The 16495-nt window shown below is 42.9% G+C and overlaps 1 long non-coding RNA gene across 1 annotated transcript in view; it reads left to right on the plus strand.

Annotated features, from left to right (window-relative positions):
• Positions 1-16495, plus strand: part of LOC115032768 — a 192680-nt gene that overhangs the window by 127859 nt on the left and 48326 nt on the right. The gene's annotated exons all lie outside the window — the stretch shown is intronic.

Here is a 16495-nt window from a genome sequence, read left to right on the forward strand (position 1 = left end):
CCTAGAAAAAGCAAGAAAGTAATCCTTCAACAAACCTAAAAGAATACAGCCACAANANCAGAATCCCAACTCTAACAACAAAAATAACAGGAAGCAACAATTACTTTTCTTTAGTTTCTCTTAACATCAATGAACTCAATTCCCCAATAAAAAAACATAGACTAATATACTGACTACACCAACAGGACCCAACATTTTGTTGCTTACAGGAAACCCACCTCAGGGAAAAGGACAGACACTACCTCAGATTGAAAGGCTGGAAAACAATTTTCCAAGCAAATGGGCTGAAGAAACAAGCTGGAGTAGCCATTCTAATATCGAATAAAAATGACTTCCAACCCAAAGTTATCAAAAACGACAAGAAGGTGCACTTCATACTCATCAAAGGTAAAATCTACCAAGATGAACTATCAATTCTGAATATCTATGCTCCAAATACAAGGGCAGTCACATTCATTAAAGAAACTTTAGAGTAAAGCTCAAAGCATACATTTCACCTCACACAATAAAAGTGGGAGACTTCAACACCCCACTCCCACCAATGGACAGATCCTGGAAACAGAAACTAAACAGAGACACATGGACACTAATGGAAGTTATGAAACAAATGGATTTAATAGATATCTACAGAACATTTTATCCTAAAACAAAAGGATATACCTTCTTAGCACCACATGGTACCTCCTCCAAAACTGACCATATAATTGGTAACAAAACAGGCCTCCACAGATACAAAAATACTGAAATTATCCCATTGCATCTTATCTGATCACCACAGACTAAGGCTGATCTTCAATAACAACATAAATAATAGAAAGCCAACATTCACGTGCTAACTGAACAACACTGTACTCAATGATTCCTAGGTCAAGGATGAAATAAAGAAAGAAATTAGAGAATACATGCAATACACATGCATGCATGCAAGCAATTCTCATACACACAAAGTAAATTCTTGTTAAAAACTGGAACGGGAGAATTGACAGCATAGAGTTGACCTTTAACCTCTGCAGATGCACATGCCACTCCAACTCCAGATAAGAAATCACCAACACTAAATAAACATAGAAGCTAAATATAGTATTTTTGCTTCATGTTACTAACTAGAACTAGTGCTATATCTGGGACAGTGGCAGAAGTCTTACCAGGGAGCCTTCTACCTGAGTATACCTGTACCTCAAGCTTCACCGCCACTGGCATGTTGGTTACAGGTGTCAGATCCTGTTTTCCACAAATTGTTATATTAAAATATTCCTAGAATTAATTTAAATGATTTGTAAGGATTTCTTTTCTAGTTGTCATATTGGTGTAGACTACCGAATAATCCGTAGTTGTTACAGCAACTCCAGGGGGAAATAAGTTCAGCAGTTAGCTGGGAATTATTCCTTTTAATCTCCTGACTGTGTTTTAATTGAGACTGGCTTCCCTATATGTGAACACACAGACACACTGACATACACAGGCACACACAGACATCACACGGATACAGGCCAATATACAGACACACACATACAGAAACATACACATACACACACAGACACTCAGACACCACAGAGATACACGTACAGACCCATACACAGACACATACATTCAGACATCTCACATAGACACACACAGACACACACTCACTCACTCAAGCACCACAAAGATATACATACAAACACATAAACACATACATTCAGTCATCTCACACAGACACACATAGACACATACACAAACACACACAGACACTCAGACACCACAGAGATAGACATAGAGACCCATACATGGACACATATATTTAGCCATCTCACACAGACACACACAGACACACACAGACACAGACACACACAGACACTCAGACACCACAGAGGTACACATACAGACCTATACACAGACTCATACATTCAGCCATCCATCTCTCTCTCTCTCTCTCTCTCTCTCTCTCTCTCTCTCTCTCTCTCTCTCACACACACACACACACACACACACACACACAGACACACACAGTCAAGCACCACACAGATATACATACAGACACATACACAAACATACACACACTCAGACAGCACACAGACACACACATACACATCACTAGGTACTTTACATGTATTTTTATAGTGGTGTATTTTCTTTGCCACGTTTTATCGTAAGATTATGTCAGCCTTACAGAGGAGTTGTGAAGCTCACCATGTCTTTCTCTGCTTTAGAACCATCCAGAAGAACTTACCCATAAAGCTACCTGCTCTCAGAATCTTTTGTACAGACGATTTTATCAGTGTTTCATTTCTTTCAAGCAAGAACCATGCAATTGAGTTACAAACAAACAAGCCCTCAGAGTTTTAAAAGTAAATACAGGATTGTTTTAAAAAGTAAATTTAGGTTTTTGTTGGGCTCCATTCCTAGCTCTTCTCAGTTGTGTATAGTTCCTGGGCTATGGGCTGTATGGTTCTTCTCTTGGACATTGAATAGGCACATGAATGTGTCAGTTTCTTCATGTTTCTGCGACCAAATTATGTCACATAAACAACTTAGAAGAAGAAGGGATTCCTTGGCTCATTCTCTAGAGCAGTGGTTTTCAACCTGTGGGTTGTGACCCCTTTGGGGGTTGAATGGCCCTTTCACAGGGGTCACCTAAGACCACTAGGAGCCACAGATATTTACATTACAATTCATAACAGTAGCAAAATTACAGTTGTGAAATAGTAACAAAAATAATTTTATGGTTCCTCATCACAACTTGAGGAACTGTGTTCAATGGTCACAGCATTAGGAAGGTTGAGAGCTGCTGCTTTAGTCTTCCTGCACAGTCTGTGTCTCTGTGCTTGGGCAGAACGCCATGGTAACAAGAAGGTGGTGTGGAGGAGCTTCCTTACCTCATTGTGGACAGGAGGTAACCCATGAGAAGGAAGAAAGGACCAGGGCTGAGGGAGAAGATAGACTGAAAGACCTACCCTGCAGTAATTATCCATCTCCATCAGACAGCTTGATTTCCCTTCAGTCTCCAGGATCACCTCAAACCGTCCCACTGCCTGGGGACTAAGATCTCAGGGCATAGTCTCTCTCTCTCTCTCTCTCTCTCTCTCTCTCTCTCTCTCCTTGAAGGGGGGGCACCCTCTAGCCAAATTACAGCACCTAATTTTACTAAGACTTTTTTTTTTTTTTGGAGTAGCTGAGACAGCCACATTTCAAACAATAGTAAGAGATCCTCAAGGGAGACAAAGAAAAGACTGCACAGAGAATTCAACAAACTGTGGCTCTCACGGTACATTCTCTAAGTTCTTAACTTCTGATGACGAACATCTAACTTCTAGCCCTGCAGGGCTGGCAGCAGTTTAAACCCCTTGGCGCAGGTTTTACCACTCTAGTTCTAGGCAGACTTCAAGTAGAAGATTCTATTTTCATAGGGGAAATCAGTCTTAGACATCTTGACATTCTTGTGGTCAAGGCCACATGTACTAGAAGTACTGTAATCCATTCCTTACCTTATTATGCATTTCCTGATATTCCATGTGAAGGTAACCTTCTCCCTTTAGGCGAGTATAGCCCTTCACGCTTTAGTGAGGCTCTGGACTAGTACATTACTAACCCTATTGCTGTCCACTCAGCCACACGAGAAAACACCAGGGATACTGTTATTATGTCAGAACATGGGAGAATAATATCTTTATAAAACCAACTGTTGTTCATTTTTGAGACAACAAATTTTGACAATTCTACAAAGATCTTAATACTCTTCATCTTCAGAATGAACTAGTAGAGTTTGAAAGAAAAATATTTCTAGTGTTTTGTTCACTCTCATTCTTCATTTGTTAACACTTTGCGTATCCTGTTATGGTTTGAGTGGGAAGTGGACCTTGCAGATGCATTTGTGGAATGTCTGATCCCTAACTGGTGGTAATTTGCTGGGAGGTTGTAAGGACTTTAGGAGGTGGGAGCTAGCTAGGGAAAGTAGGTCCCAGAGCACATGGTCTTGAAAGTTATACCTGCTGCTTAGACGTTTTCACTCTGCTTTTTGGCTACCATCCACAAAAGAGCCTCTTCTACACATGCTCCCACCATGCTTGGCCCAAGTACACAGAGACAAGCAACAATGACTGATGCTCTGAAGCCATGAACCAAGCTATCTCTTCCCTCTTTTAAATTATGTCAGATACTTGGTCAGTTTTGTGGGAAAACTAATAGACCAAGATATGGAGCTTGATGATGAAGCTTGGATGCAGAAGAGGTATAAATGTAGATTTGCTCAGGAATTGGCAAAGGGAGATAAACTATTATCTCAGGAATCTGACCTTTACAGGAAGGTCAAGTTCAGGCAGCTGACTAGTGTTAATGGGGTGCTGCAGTTAAATCACTGGGAGGAGTCTACTCTTGCTGTCTTGGTCTTCCTACCAGAAAGTATGTTTGGACAGCTTCCCATACTCATTCATAAATGCTGTCCTTCAACATCAAGGGGTGCTGGACAATTGTGAAAAATTTAAAATAGCCCAATAATGCTGAAGCCTTTGATGTTTTCCTCAAAAGCCAAATGAGCTGGCCTTCCGAAGGAACTCCATATTCTCCCTCAGTACATACACCCTGGAGCTGGAAGGACTGTCTTTTGCTTTTGCTTCCTTTCCCCTAGATGGGCATTGTCAAGATTCAACACTGTGGATTAAAATCCCCAACCAGCCTGGGAAATAAACACAACTGCATGATGGAATTCTGGAATGAAATCTGCCTATGGCGCTGTCTCTTGCTGGAGTGGCTCTCAGGGTTTCACTTTCCTTCAATGGCTAGCTCAGGTTTAAGTCTTCCCAGAACTACCTCTGAGTAGCTGAATCTCCTTTGTCTGTACCCTACTACATCATTAGGACCCCTGGATCTCATTCAAGAAACATTCTAGTGAATGTCACAGTCATGATAGGATATTGAACCAAGATTTGCCACTGTTTTTAGAGCAGCTTGGCTCTCAGCAAGAGACCTGGAGGTTCAGAGTGGGCTTGGACCATGGAAACTCTCCTCCTTGTAGTTTGTCTTCATAGCCTATTACATGGTCCTAGAACATAAGAGCTTCCCAAGCCTCCTGTGCAGCAACCCTTTAATATAGTTTCTCATGTGTGGTGACCCCCAGCCATAAAATCATTTTTGTTGCTAATCCATAACCGTAATTTTGCTACTTTTATGAGTCGTAATGCAAATATCTGAAATGCTGAATATGTATCCCCTGTAAAAGGTCTGTTGACCCCTAATGGGATTGTGATCCACAGGCTAAGTGCTGCTGCTCTAGGTATTATTCCCTGGAATCTTCCTTCTAGAAGATTCTTAGAGGTACATGAATAGTTTATGGAGCTAGTACTCTTTAGAAAAACCAGGCAGCCAGGACCCACATCTTTACCACTTCCATCCAATTTGACAAGGGTGGGACAGAATACTACAGAGAATTTGCTTTGTGTTTGTATAGGTTGTTCATGGATGCCGAACCTGGATCCTTCAGTGTTTTATGATCAAAATGGCATGAGAGAAAGGTCAGCCACTGTTGTTACATGCCTGATTCATCTGTTCCTTTTTACAGTGGCTTGCAGTACACATTTAGGTCCTTGGCTGTTTCTGTTCTGATGTTCTGTGGCTCACATTTGGAGTGGCCAGTGGAAAGATAAATACTGGCTGTGGTGGTGGGTTGGGACTTCCATTGCAAATAATACAGAGTGAATGATTTAGAGTAGTTGTGTATCCTGTGATTTGGAGAGGCTGTATGTCCAAGATCAGGGTTCACTCCAGGGCTTTTCTCCTTGGCGTGAGGATGGCTGTCATCTCATTGCTGGCCCACCAAGTTACATTTAAAATATCTTATACTGTTGATTCTCACCTACTGCACTGTGCGATTTCAGTGTATGCATGTTTGGAAGGGATACAGATTCTGCTTATAGTTTTAGGGAAAAATAAGTAAGCTATCATTTAGTAGTGGAAGAAATACTTTGAAGAAACACACACAAACGCATGTGTGTGTGCTCACGCACACATATTTACTTATTTTGTGATTTTAGTAGCAAGAAGACATTCTTAGCTGTGACCCGTGTTAACCCTTGTCAGGAGTCCCTTTGTTAGTAAAGCCAACCCAAGATGTCTGAGACACTCCGATGCTCAGGAAATCTTTTGATGCTGATCTTTCTCCATGTCTTTCATGCTTACATGTACATACTGCTGTATGCTTTGAAGAGCTGCTTTGATCCCTTGGGTGACTGAGTGTGATGATGGCTTCTTTCTCTACGGCCTGAATGGGGTCACACAAGCTCAAAGACTCAGTCATAAACCAGCACATTTCCACAAGAGTGGAACCAGTTTCTGATGGAAGCTGAACCAAGGCTCTGCTGCCTCTTAAGATCCATCTTGGCTCTGAAGTCCACGGAATAATACATTTGTTTTCAGCCAATGGTGTTTGGGCCTCTCATTTCCATACCCAGTTCAAGTTGGCCATCTGAGAACAATGAAATGCCAGACTAAAGTTGTCCCCACCCCATTCACTTACCTCCTTCTCTCCTTGAGTCTTTGGGACAGTAATAATGCCCAAGTACACAAGAATGACATACTAATTTTATGTTTTACTGAGGGACACAGTCCTTGTCATGGAGTGGACTACAATACACAGGCCTACTAGAGGTATGTGTGCACAGCCCTTAGAAGGCATCTGGCAGCTGGAACTCTTCACCATGGCAGTTGTAGCTACAGGGCAGGGTGCCTTTAGCTGGCCAGAGGGTGGGCACACGGCTCCTTGCATGAAGCCTGTGTTGCCAGGAAGAGCATTTAATATGGCCAAATATTTGTGTAGTTGGACTTAAAATCAAGTCCAAGGGACTAAAGTCCCAAAATATCATTTGACAGTTATTAGTTCTTTTGTTATTTTTTGGTGTCTGTTCATTTCTTTAATACCACAGTAACTGTTTCAGGATTAATTAATTATAAATATTTTTATGTTTTATTTATATGAGAAGTACACATTTGGTAAAGAGCTAATTAAACCTCTGCATATTAAAATGTCAAAGCTGGGAGGTCTCCTAAAGATTATCTAGTCCTATTTCCTCTACCATCTGTATGAGAAATTGTAGTCCAGAGAAGAGAGATGATTCACTTGGAATCACCCAGGAAATTTGCTGATGGGACTCAAGTCACCTAAACCTGCCTACAGTGGAGAGGCAAGCACTCTGCACTTTAGACTGTCTCTTGGGTGAGCCATGGTGACTGATTCAGGAGTCTAGCCAGACACTATGTGCTATTAGGGTAAATTTGTGCTGGTTTTGATAATCCATTATCATTATAACACATTTATTTCATGTTGTTATGCATGCTCTGTCCTCTGTTATTAAGCACGGCTGTGCTGTGAGGGTTACCTCCACTTTATAGGTACCACAAGGGTGGACTAGTTATCCCTGGAAATGGTTACTGCTGTTAAGTGTGAGCTCAGGCACCTGTTTCTTCTCCTCCACACTACCCTACTGTGGAAGACTTTCTCCAAGCTCTGATAAATCGAGAAGGACCTCACCAGATGTAGCTCCTTGACCTTGGATTTCCAGCTTTCAGATTCATGAAGCTTTCTGCCTTTTGCTCTGAGTTGGCACACTGAGAAGGCTCTTCGTAGATAAAAACCTTGTGATCTTGGACTTCCTAGCTTCAAGAATTGTAATAATAAACCTTTACAAATTTCCCAGCCTATGTGTGAAGCAGTTTAAAATAGATGAAGATGCACACAGTCTACCCTTGAGAGGTGTAAGGCCAGCTTCATGCAGGGGCTCGTTTCCTTTCAACTCTTGTCTCTGTAGCATACTTTGGTTTTCTCCTCTCTACTAGAGGCTATACTCTTGGTGCTCCTGACAACTGAAGTTCTAAGCCTACTTCTTCACTGATACTGTGTTTAGTAGGGACATCAGATTTCCAGAGCAAAAGGATGCTTCTTTGGAGATTTAATGCCTTAGCTATCTACTCTGTGATATCTCATACTTTGGTTCAGGAGACCCTGTGTTGCTATTTCTACCATTCCAATTTCAATCCTTTCAAATTTTAGTCCTATGTTCTTTATTCACTGGAAGGCAAAGTGTGAATCTAGTGTCTCTCTCTTTCTTATCCCCTCTTGTTTTTGTGACCAACTTTGAGTAGCAACTTGGATCTTGACCATTAAGTCACTTCAACTGTTCTTTGTGGTTCAGAGTCCTTCCTTCGATCTTATGGCAGAGAGCTCAGTTGTCTCTGTAGCCTAATAAATTATCGTGTCTGCTCTTATCATGATGCTTGTCAGCCCCATAGTCCAGAGATAGCTGGTAACTTTGACATCATCTAGTGAGTCATCAAAACATCTCCCAATAGCTTAGTCCTCTGGGGATGTTTCGGGGATGTTTTCCTTGTGTCGTGGAGAGAACATTTGAGTGCAACAGAGAAGGGAGAAAACAGAAAGCAGGAGTGTTGAAAGATGGCAGCCAGCATGGGTGTTTGCTGTCTGAGGGTGGCCACTTGTCACTGTTGGTTTGGGTCAACCATCTCTGGGCTCTGCCAAGCAAAAATCTTGGATGGCATAAATAGAGCAATTTAACTCTAACCTGGAGTCTCAGGGGTTGGGGAGTCATGGGAGGAATTGTGGATCCAAGGAGCTCCTGGCATGCCTGGGGCATGGTAACATGTTCCTTCCTCCTGAGAAGGGCTGATTCAGTTGTGCGAGCAGCTGGGGAGCTTTGCCTCAGATGCCTCCTGAGGCTCTAATGCTCTGGCTGTCAGGCCTTGGCTGCCTTTTGTCTGATTGGCCCTGGGAAGTCCTGGCTGAATAGCCTGTGGGCCCCACTATGCAGGAGGTGAGAACTTCTCGTCCTGAGCCTGGCTTGCCCCTGCCTCACTAGTGCCAGCTTTTGATTAGGAGGTCCCAGGAGCTTGGATCTGTAGGCTGATGTTGCTGGGTTGGATTCAATTCTTCACGCTTGTCAGGCCTGAAGGAGGCAGAGATAGACACCATGGTGAGGCAAGGTGGCTCCTTCTGGAGCACAAAGGGAAGAAGTAGCTGCTCTGTGCTGCTGATCTTCTGTGCTGGGCTCTGGACTTTACAGCCTGGTAGAATGCAAGACCCAAGAGTAGAGGAAATGGACTGTACACAAGAGACCGGCATTCGTGAGAATAGTTTTCTTCTCTCCAGCCCCTGTTCAACAACTTTCCCTTACTTATTCTGTCTTTGTCAAAGATGTCCTCTTCCCTTGGCTATTCCTTGCAGGTACACCCTACCTCAAGGCCTTTGCTTGGGCTATTCTTTCATCTTTAACACAGCATCCTCTCTCTGTGTCTCCTCAGCTCATTCCTTTTCTTTCTTTTGTTTATATTAAATTTATAAATTTTTCTTCTCTCATTTATTATTACATCCATATCACAGTTTCCTCTCCTTTCTTTCCCTCATCTACGACTCCTCTCCTCCAGAATCCCGTCAGAAAAGAGCAGACCTTCCAGGGATGTCAACCAAACATGACATCTCAAGGCACAATAAGATTAGGCACATACTGCATATCAAGGCTAGGCAATGCAACCCAGTATGAAGGACGGATCCCCCAAACAGGCAAAAGAGCCAGAGATATCCCCTATTCCCACTTTTAGGGGTTTTACAAGAACAGCAGCTACACAACTATACACATATGCAGAGGGCCTAGGTCAGACACATTCACTCTGTGGTTACCGCTTCAGTCTCTGTGAACCCATATGTGCCCTGGTTAAGTTGATTCTGTGGGCTGTGTTTATGGTGTTTCTGACTCCTCTGGCTCCTCCAGTCCATCTTCACTCTCTTCCATGGGATTCCCTGAGCTTTTACTTATGTTTGGCTGTGGGTCTCTGCATCTGTTTCCATTAGTTGCTGGACAGAGCCTCTCTAATGATGATTATGCTGGCCTCTGGGCTCTAATTACAGCAGAATATCATTAGGAATCATTTCATTGACTTTTTTCCCACTTGTGTTTGGTTCTATATTAGTTCTCTGGGCTGTCCAGCCCCTGGTTTCTGGCCATCCAGACAGTGTCAGACATGGTCTCCCTCTCAGGGTGTGAGTCTCAAGTTGGATCAGTCATTGGGTGGCCACTCCCACAAGTTCTACACCACCATTACCCTAACACATCTTATGGGCAAGGCAAATTGTAGGTCAAAGGCTATGTGGCTGGGTTGGTGTCCCAGTCCCTCCACTGGAAGCCTTGTATGGTTACAGATGATGGCTGGCTCAGGTTTAGAATTTTCCATCACTAGGAGTCTTCACTAGGGTCACCTTCATAGATTCCTGTGAGTTTCCATTGTACTAGATTTCTACCCTATCCCGGAGAAACGCCTCTCAATTTCAGTTATCTCTCCCATTACCCTCTCCTTCCATAACCCCCACCATCTGATCCCTCCTTTTTTTATACCTTCCTGCTCCTATTTCACCCACAAAATCTATTCTATTTCCTCTTCCCAGGGAGATCTATGCACCCCCACTTTGAGCTCTTCTTGTTACTTAGCCTCTCTGTGGATTGTAGCATGATCATCCTTTATAGCTACTACCCGCTGGTAAGTGAGTACATATCATATTTGTCTTTCTGGATCTGGGTTACCTCACTTAAGATGCTACCCTGAATGTACCCAATTTCATCTGATCCCTTGCTTGGTACCTCTCAGCATCCCCCTTTTCAATGAGATCTGATGTAGCCATCTGGTTTAATTCCTAACTATGTCCCCTACAGCACCCCGATTCCCCTTATCCTAACAACCATATAGTGCTTATTACCCTGTAGCATCCTAAGGAATGATTTCTGTTGGCATCAGTATCTAAAATAATGTATTTTGTTATCTGGTATCTACAATAATATGTATGGTTACTTTCTGATGCTGTTCTCCTTCCACTAGGACACACACTCTCTAAGCATTAGGGTCTCTTTGTTGCATTCACTTTTAGAAACGTGTCCTATACATAAGTGCTTGGATAACAAATGAACAGAAGGGAGCGCTTTCTGTGATACACAAGGAACATAGATCCATACCATTGACTGGTTGGTTGGTATCCCTAATGGTGACAATCACCATGCTTAGCATCTGGTCCTGTTATGAGCTGAAGTACAAGTATCATGTTAGTATTGGTGGCCAATAAAACTTAAACATGTAGTGGCTTTGGTGTCATGACAACATGTTGGAAGATGGCACAGCCATTGTCAACCCCAATCGTGCTGCAGCCTTACAGCTTTTTTAAGTGTCCGTGCAAGTGAATGGCATATTCAAGGACTGGAAATATGTAAAATACCATCCTTCTTCTGGGTCATGCTTCACAAAGGAGGTACTTTGGCTTCAAACTATAGATGGCACGAATCCTATGAGATGGTATGTAATATAACATACTTCCATTTTGGCTCTTTGTAGTGATGGCTACTCGTAGACTTACTCAGCACTTTTCCCTGCAACATTTTTGACCTTTGACCTCATTACCCTGTTTAGATCTTCCTGTCTCAGATCTTGATATCTGAAGCTCTGGGTTCTGTACTGGTCTAAAATGTGTGTAATCTGCCCCAAGTCGTGGACGCAGACTCAGCATTGTTAAGTGTTTCCAAACACTCCTGCTTATCTTGCAGAAGCCCTAGAGGCCAAGGTTGATCTCATTTTGATAATCAAGAAGGGCTTTGCAGTAATTAAAGGATGGTTTCCTGTTGACATATTGATACTAGCAGCTTCCAAGTAAGGGGAGCTGACCAGCAGCACCCTGGGGGAGTAGGGAGTGTGGCCAGGGCAGCATCTGTGATGGCCTGCACTTAGTGTGTAACTCTCTTCTGAGAGTATCCCAAGCTTCTCTCAGAAGTGTGTGCACACTTTTCACTGTTGTGGGGAACCTGGGGCAGAGGGGATGGGGGTGTGGTTGATCTTGCATAGAGATACTGGGTGAGCTGTGGTTATTTTCCAGTTATTTCCAGAATTTGAAAGAACAGACCCAGGAGGAAGAGGAAAGGCCTCCCTTTCACATGAGAGTGCCCTAGGACAAGATGGGCCCATGCTCTTCATGGTAGCCTTTCTTCTTTTTGAAGTATGGTGAGGTCCCATGGGAAGCCAGAACTCAGCTGAAAGCCAAGCACTCTGAGAAAAATGGAACTGTGGGAAAATACTTTTAGATGCAAGTGATAAGTACACAGTATCTTAAGCAAAGAAGAAGGCTGATTATTAGATTCAAGAGCTAGGGAAGAGGTCTTGCTAAAATGACATCATCAGGCCTCTGTTCACTCAAGCCCTTGGCTTTGTTCCCCACTTGTTTCTGGCTTTGTTCTGTGGACTACTCTGTCCTAGGGCTGAGGAAATGGTTGCTGACAGCCTTGGACCCATGTGCCTCTCACTTGACACAAAGCCTGAGTACAAAGAGACTTCTGTGTCCCAGCCTATGCAGAGAAGACATAACACTGGTGCTCTGTCGGCCATTTGCCAACACCAGCCTCATCTCCATGTCTAGTAGGTGGACCAGGCAGAGCACGTTGATGACACTCCTGCAGATAGAGCTCTGTTGTCATGTGATCAAGAGCATATGCAACACTCCTCCTCCTGCCCCTTCTCTGGGAATTCATCTTTTATTCTATTTATCTCTTTTCAAGGCTGAGAGTCACTGGCTTTGGGTTAGAATGAAAATGTGAAACTTTACAAGAAGAATGCAACTATATTTTTTAACATTTCCAGAACTATTGCACTTGTTGGAAAGAAGCAGCTTAGACATTGCTATAATTCTGTTGTTGCAATGCATATCTTGTTCCCTCCCCCCCCTTTTTTTTCAGTCAGGTCTGTGTATAACCATCATCTGGTACCCATTTCACCATGAGAAACTGAGTGTGTAGTGGTCGGTAATACCTTTTATTCTCAGGTCTTTATATCAGAGCTTCATCGAACCACATATGTGAGATCTCCTTGGCGTATGGACCAGATTAGAAGAAAGGATCTTGATGTCAAGCTATGACAAAAATGGAGTAACCCCTCAGGATCTGGGGAAGAGAATGGACCTTTTTACAGGTTGATGAGCTACGACTGCATGTTACATGACAGGTTCTGTTTTGAATAGGTGTAATAGAAGTAGCTTTCGTTCATGGCTTTGTTTTGTAATGTGCTGCTTAGGTTTTAATTGTCAACTTGCCACAACTTAGAGTCTCTTGGGAAGAGAGGCTTGGTGAAGAATTATCTAGATCATTTGGGGCAGTGGGCATGTCTGTAAAGGATTGTCTTGATTGTTAATTAAGACAGGGGGGTCTAGCCCATTGTGAGTGGTGTCATTACCCAGGAAGGATGCCCTGAATAGTATAAGAAAGTAAAAGGATGTGCACTAACAATTACAAAAGAAAAAAAAAAGAGGCCCTGAATTTGAAGGAGAACAGGGAGGGGTATCTGGGAGAGTTTGGAGGAAAAGAAAGTAAGAAATGTTATATTGTATTAATAATCTCAAAAATAAAATAAAAATACTAAAAATAATTCTAGAAACAAGTGAAGCTACATATTTGATTGAAAAGTCCTTTTGATCCATCTGCAAATGGACAGTTTCCTAGAAAATGAAAAGTCCCCTTGCCCCATGGCTTGGGACTGTCTTCCCTCTCATACACTGTACTTACTCTGATAATTGTCTGGTTGCTGGTTCCTTTTAGAATGTGGTCTCTCTGAAGGAAAGGACTGTCTTGGGTTAATCTAATTTCTGTTTTTGTCAGTCTCAAATCTGTCATCCAGTTGGAACTTTGCATAGGCAGGAAAGAATTTCTCCTTCCCTCGTGAGGCTGCATTCCATGCATGTTTGCTGCTTGCAAAGAGAGCGTGTGGAGACCTGATCATCTGTGAATGTGTCCTTTTAGCCCAATCGACCACACTAGAGGTTCTGGAGCCAAAGAAAGATCCGGTGTGAGCCATGTGTTCTTGGAGCCACTTCCAGAGCTGTGGGCAGATTGGGTCTCTGGTGGAGAGAGACTCTCCAGAGCTGTGGGCAGATCGGGTCTCTGGTGGAGAGAGACTCTCTGGAGGAGCTTCAGGGCCAGCCTATAGCTGGGGGGTTCCAGTGTCAGGAACCGTGGGGTCCTCTGCAGCAATTAACCAAGTTTTTTCTCAGCATATGTTTCTCTTAGCCAATGCCTCAGCACACTGGGGGACAGCACAGGGGTGAGGAGTAATGGGGGTGGATGAGGGCTGGACATTTCTCCCTGTTCAGGATCCCTCACATGCATTCTTTGCACGGAAGCTCTCTCTTATGCTGCTGCATTTGCCTTAGATATGCACTGAGGTATGGGGCTTTTCTGAGATCTCTCAGTTCATTTTGCCTCTTCTCTTTCTGATTATAGACTCATGTTACAGTCTGAAGTCTGTTCTTATGGCCCCCTTTACCTTTCATAGTGAGTGCCCCCAGAATTCTTTCCTATTTTTAATTTGTATTGACATCACTATCCAGAACCCTGATGGATCCTAGATAAGTTTCCTTCCCAGTCTCTGCCTCAAAATCCTCATCTATAAGTTGGTTATAACAATAAAAGGAATTTTATACTTTCAAAGTGAGAATTCAATAAAACAGTATGTGTTACATTTTTGTTATAGTTCTTGGAACATAATAAATACTCAAAAATGTCAACAGTACCCATCTACAATACCTAGTATTGCTAACACAAATAGGCATTTCCCAGAGCACAACATCTCTGAGCACCCAATATCCAGGTGGAGATTTGGAACACAACACATGGTCAGTTAAAGGTCAAAGAAAATGGAAGTCCATGAAGTCACATGGGGTTTCTCAGGGGAATTAACAAAGGTCAGTTCTCTATGGGTGAGCCTACATGTGGAGTCTGAACTTACTCAGATAAAGCCTTCCTTAAGTTAGTTCAAGAGGAAGATATATAACGAAGAAGCCAGCAGAAGGGCTCTTCTGCTGGTCACACCAATTGACAAGTAGGTTTCTAGATCTTGAAACTGTTCCATTCTATAGCAGTGAGCAGCAGAGAATGGAGGAATCATAGGTCCACTCCATGGGAAGAGGCCCCACATCTTCATCCTAGGAGAGGTCAGCCTCCTGATACCACTGTGGTATACTGGACCAGGACAGCTGTCCAATCTTAAGGGGTATGGTAGGTGCATAGGATTCAAGATGGCACCTGGTCTCCACTCAGAGTCCTTTTGTGCCTAGAAAGCAACTATTTTTTAGGGGGCTAAAATGAGATGGTGGGGGGATGTGAGACCAAGAGATACCTTCTTGATAATGGGCTGGTAGGTAGTATTTGCTGCCACCACAGTGATGATTTAGGATTTTGAAGGTATCTGCCTTAACAGTGATCCACGGGCCTCTGGGAGGTCAATACGCATGTACCCAGCCTTGGGCAGAAAAACCACAGTCCTAAGTGGCTTCAATTAGATGTCCTTGGACAGTTCGTTTATGAGGTGTGCATTTGGAAATAACCTTTGTTGAATATAGATGCTGCAAAAACCATTTTTGCCTAGGAATCTTTCCTGGCACAATGGACCAGAGCTTTCCCAATCTGACCTTGTGGCTCCCTGCTCTCTAGTTACCTTGGATCTTAGTACTGAGCTCAGAGAACCAGTTACTTGGTGGCAACACAGTTACCAGCTCTCATCCCCATCCTGCATGGAAGGCTGAGCCTCATAGATACTGCTGCATGTGGTACTCACCGCCGAGGAGGAAAACCTTGTGCATCTTATGTAAAGATGAGGAGTCAGCTGAAGTTTATAGACAAAATAACTTGCGGAGGCCAAAGAACTAAGGGGTTGCTGATACCTTTGTCTAGGTCTCAGTATATAGTAACTCCAAGTACATTGCCTCTTTATCTGTTTAGAGGGTGAAGGAAGCAGGAGTTGGAAGAGGACCATTTAGACTTTCAAAGCAAAGGGCTTCTTGAAGGCTCTTTCTTTTATGCCTCAACTTGAAGTACTCTAATGCAGAAGTTGTAATACCCATGTGAAACTGGTAGTCTTCTGTGGCTTGGTGCAGTTGCCTCATTGGAAGCAAAGATGACTCATTTGACTTTCTTGTTTCTTGCTGGGATGTGCGGTGAGGAGCCAGTGACTATAGGAGTGGGATCCCAGCAGCCTGTGAGCTGTACGCACAGTGAGTCACCAACTGGGTACTGTGAGGTTCTGCACTTGGTTAATACATATTCCCATGTTTAAAGGACATAAAAATAGCAAATAAAAATACCATTCTAGAAGTACAGGCAAATATGTTGATACTTTCCTACATATACCTTAGAATTAACAAGATGTCAATGAGTTCAGATAACATGAGCTAGATTTTCTACTGTTAGAGAATGAAGTTATATCTAAGCATGGAGATAAGATTAGGGTGGTTCTTAGTGTAATATATTAGTGTTGGAGAGGACTCATAGCTAGTTCATATGCATTCAGACAGGTATGAATAGAAATGTATGGATGTCTATAAATAAGAAGGTTGGGACACAGGCCACCTGATAGAGCCAAGATGCAAGGATGCCTCAGTAACCATAGGCACACTAACACCCAGATATTTGCTTCTAATTCAGTTTTCTAGAGAAAGGTA

This window comes from Mus caroli, chromosome 12 (genome assembly GCF_900094665.2).
Source record: "Mus caroli chromosome 12, CAROLI_EIJ_v1.1, whole genome shotgun sequence".
In the NCBI taxonomy this organism is placed as follows: Eukaryota; Metazoa; Chordata; class Mammalia; order Rodentia; family Muridae; genus Mus; species Mus caroli.